The sequence below is a fragment of the Eutrema salsugineum genome, unplaced genomic scaffold (genome assembly GCF_000478725.1).
Source record: "Eutrema salsugineum unplaced genomic scaffold, Eutsalg1_0 scaffold_4, whole genome shotgun sequence".
Lineage (NCBI taxonomy): Eukaryota > Viridiplantae > Streptophyta > Magnoliopsida > Brassicales > Brassicaceae > Eutrema > Eutrema salsugineum.
In genome coordinates this window covers 14,843,616-14,848,025 of record NW_006256686.1, presented here as the reverse complement: position 1 = coordinate 14,848,025, position 4,410 = coordinate 14,843,616, and the positions used below count along the sequence as shown (strand labels likewise).

The 4,410-nt window shown below is 44.9% G+C and overlaps 1 non-coding gene across 1 annotated transcript; it reads right to left on the bottom strand.

The window, feature by feature from the left end:
- Positions 1 to 4,293: 4,293 nt before the first annotated feature.
- Positions 4,294 to 4,399, bottom strand: LOC112084732. The gene has a single exon (XR_002898393.1). It is a non-coding gene; the product is annotated as a small nucleolar RNA R71 (small nucleolar RNA).
- Positions 4,400 to 4,410: the final 11 nt, after the last annotated feature.

The following is a 4,410-nucleotide window of genomic DNA, read 5'->3' as shown; positions in this document are numbered from 1 at the left end:
AGATAGAGATAAAGAAATTTTTTTACACGTTCGTGTACGCTTCAAAGTTCATGGTGGAGCGTAGAACCCTGTGGGGTGATCTACGGGATCATCACAATTCCCCAATCTTTCGGAACAAGCCATGGATAATATTAGGGGATTTTAATGATATCCTCGATGGTGATGAGCACTCAGGTTTCGAAAATTCTCCACACATTACTGTGGGAATGAGAGACTTCCAGGAGCTTGTGAGGGACTGTTCTTTAACAGACTTACCGTCCCATGGTTCAGTGTTTACTTGGTGTAATAAGCGAGAGCAGGATTTAGTGCTAAAGAAATTAGATCGAGTGCTGATGAATGAGCATTGGTTGCAAGTTTTCCCTCTTTCATATATTGTCATCGAAGCTGCGGGTTGTTCGGATCATGCAAGGTGTCGCGTTCACCTAGGGTCTGAAGCCACTACTAACCGTAAGCCTTTTAAATTTGTGAATGTGATTGCAGATCTTGATGCTTTTCTCCCGATGGTAGGCAGCTACTGGAGTGAGACAGTGTCAATATTTCTCTCTACTTCTTCATTGTTCCGTTTTGCTAAGAAACTCAAGGGTCTAAAGCCTTTTATCCGCTCTCTGGCCAAGGACAGATTGGGGAACTTAGTCAAGCGATCAAAAGAAGCCTATGCGGTGTTGTGTGCCAAACACGAAGCTAATTTGATAAGTCCTAGTGTGTAAGCTCTGGAAGATGAGAATGATGCTTATCGTCGATGGGAGTTTGTCTCAAGTTTGGAGGAGAAATATCTAAAGCAAAAATCAAAGATGCATTGGCTCAAGATTGGTGATGGAAACAATAAATCTTTTCACAAAGGAGTGGCTGCCAGAGAAAGCCAAAATACGATCAGAGAGATTCAATGCCGCGATGGTACTGTTGTTTCTAGTAATGATGATATTTAAAAGGAGGCTGAGGATTTTTTCAGAGAATTTTGATATGTCTATATTTTACATCATTTAGAGAGCATTTTAGGGTCCTCATCATGTGTTTTCCCATGTAAATTGTGTCTTTAGGCATGAAAATAGGATTTAGGGCTTGCATTAGGTCCCAAAGAGTTTTGCATGTTTTGAAGTCTTTATCAGGTGCTTTGGGAGTCGTTTGGAGCTTAAGAAGAGGAGCAGAGGAGAAAACGGTGAAGAAAAGGGTCAAAAATGGTGAAAACCGCTTGGAGAAATTTCTCGACCAAATCACGTACCGGACGGACGGAAACCTCGGCCAAAATCCTTACCGATCGCTCAGCACCGGCCAAATTCCTTACCGATCGACCAAAGTCAGCTTGGGTCGAAGATCGGGTGCAAATACCATGGGTTGAGTTTTTGGCCGAGGCGAAGGAATTTTTACGACCAAAAAGCTTACCGCGGTACACAGCCCTCGGCCATTTTCCTTACCGCGGGAAGCTTTTCTCGACCAAAATTTGTCCTTGTCCGCGCGTTTCAAAGATCAGCAATCCGGGGAACCTTCCGGTCCGAACCAGTTGGCGGGGTCTTCAGCAAAGTCGGAGATAATCAGGCAAAGATCCTAGAACAGTTGGAATCATCCAATTCGGACCAATGGGGAGAAAGATACAGCCTCCGGAAGATGCACCAACATTACGCGCACCCGAGAACCGAACGGCGGAGTACGAAGGCTACGGCGGACGGAGCCTTTCCGGACCAAATCAGCTTGCCCGGTCTTCATCAAAGTTTGAGATCTGTGAAAGACCTTTTCAGAACAGTTGGGATCGCTCAATTCGGAGCAGTGGTTTGAGAGATAAAGTCTCCGGAGTTCACATCGGTCTAAAAAGCTTATTTTCTGGTGATTCCAATGCGGTTCAAAGATGTGAAATCCAGGAAGCCCTCCGCTTCCCAAGCTCCGACGGTTTCTTCACCAAAGTTCGAGCTTATTGAGTCATCTTGACTATGGAACTGGTCTCAGAGCATTTGGAGTCGTGGGTTGAAAGTTACTGTTTCCGGAAGGTGACATGGCCGATACGAACCCAAATATGTTGCGATACGCGCTAAGTGTTTTCTCAGGGCTCGGCATCGTTACCTCGACATCGGCCAAGTCAAGGCTCGTATTTTGGGAGTATTCTGAACTAGGCCTCGTGCTGACGCCTCGGCACGTTGGAATCAAGGCATGCACACGTAAGAAATGAAGCTGGAAACGACTAAGTGTTGAACGTGCACCTCGGTGTAGAGACCTCGGCGTGCATGCCGGACCCTGTTCGCTCAAACCCCTCGACTACCAAGTGCCTCGGCATTTCATGCCGAGGTCCATTGTCACAAACCCAGAATCAAGAACAAAGCTGCCCAAGAATACACACGTGAAGATGGATCAAAGACTAGGGTTCATGCATGTTCTTGACGTGTTCTTCACGAGATCTTCATTTGGATCTGGACTCACGTGCACTCCTCGAGATGAAGACCTCGGCTTCACTCTCCGACACACCGTGGCACTCACCCATCAACCCAAGATCGCGGTTCAGTACCCGGTTTGTTCCGGGCTGACCCGCGACACTTTACCTTTGCTATATATACATTTTGAGACTAAAAACCTAATCATCTTATCTCTTATCTGTTTTTAGCTTTAAGAACTTGCCTCCTTGGTGAAACTTGATCATTCTAATCCGATACCTCGTTTTTGCATGAGAAATCTTGTTCTTTCTTTATTTCTTTTATCATCTAACATTAAACTCCTCATCATGACCAGCTACACGTCTTGCAAAGGACTTAGTGAGCTCGTTATGATTAGTGAGTAGTCGTTTAAGCGGCTTTAGATGAGTAGATTAGGGTGCTTTCAAGGTAGATTAGTGGGTTTAGGTGTCTAGTCCTGCAAGTTTCATTCTTTAACCGACGAGATCTCTAGGCTGGATCCAAGCACATCACTTGAGGTTCAGATCCGAGACATATCTCGCATCAAAAGTGTTTGTAGAAATGTCTGAACCACTCGGTTAAGGGTTTAAGAGTCTTTCATCGCGAGAGTGATAGTTTGTTCTCTTAAATGACATTTTTGAACTGATTCTTATTGCTGATTGATTCGATGCTTCTCAAAAGACATTTTTGGTATGAAGGAGGATCAATTTAGATGCTTAATACTTTCATGAGAAGATTAACATGCCTTGAGTTCAAAGTTAAATGAAACCGCTTGATGTTTTGATTCATTAACCCACTAGTTGAACTTGGAAGCACCCGAGTCAAGTATCTCGTCTAAAGTCTCTTGCTTTATTACATATTATCATCATCTGAATCGCTTAGTTATCATTTGCATCTTTGCTTTGTTTGATTCTCATCATTTACCTTACTTACATGCTTAATCGTTGTTATTTAGCTTAGAAAAACCTTCACCTTTTTATCTTGACTTAAATAAACAAACAACATAGACTAGTGTCTCGTTGACAAGTCTGGATTGACACCTCTTAGTACTACTTTGACAAGGGGATTGATAGCCCTGAGACTTAAAAAGTCTTATCAATCAATTGGCGCCGTTGCCAACTTGTCGGAGCATTAGTCTTTTGTTTGTTCTTGAGCTCAAGATTTTCACTTTCTATGTTTTACTAACTTCTTTGCAAGTTCTTGTGTTACTTTCAGGTGCATGAAAACCAGGTCTCGGAGCACAGAACCGCCTTTACCGTACGACGACAACATCAACCGGATTGAGAGGCGAGCTCGCGAGAGGGAACGGCATTTTGAACGACTTGGAATGGCAGAACAGCAAAGGATCGAGCAACAGGCTCAAGAAGCCGAACACCAGGCTCATGCTAATCAGGCGCAGGCAGGCAGGAATGAACAACAAGCCTATGTTAACCAACAACAGGCTCAAAGGAACGAGAGGCTTGCTCAGCAAAACCAACAACAAGCTAATAGGAACGAGCAACAAGCCCACCATGTTCATCCGCCACCGCCACAAGCTCAGAGACAACCTCCTCCGGTCTTTGTTGGAGAGAACGACCGAGCTAATGCGCACCAATACCGAGCTGGGATTCAAGCTCCACCGGTTCAAAACAACAACTTTGAGGTTAAAGCTTCCCTGCTCAATATGGTGCAGAACTCAAAGTTCCACGGTCTAGCCGGAGAAGACCCTCTTGAGCATCTAGATCAGTTTGATCGGGTTTGCGACCTAACTAAGATCAATGGTGTCTCGGAAGATAGCTTCAAGCTACGCTTGTTCCCATTCAGCCTCGGTGATAAAGCTCACCAGTGGGAAAAGAACCTCCCGAGGGGTTCTATACGAACCTGGGAGCAGTGTAAACTGGCGTTCTTATCAAAGTTCTTTTCCACATCACGCACGGCTAAGCTCAGAAACCAGATCTCAAGCTTCACGCAGCACAACAACGAGAGCTTTGCGAAGCTTGGGAACGGTTTAGAAGCTACACTAACCAATGCCCCCACCACGGCTTCTCAGAGGCAT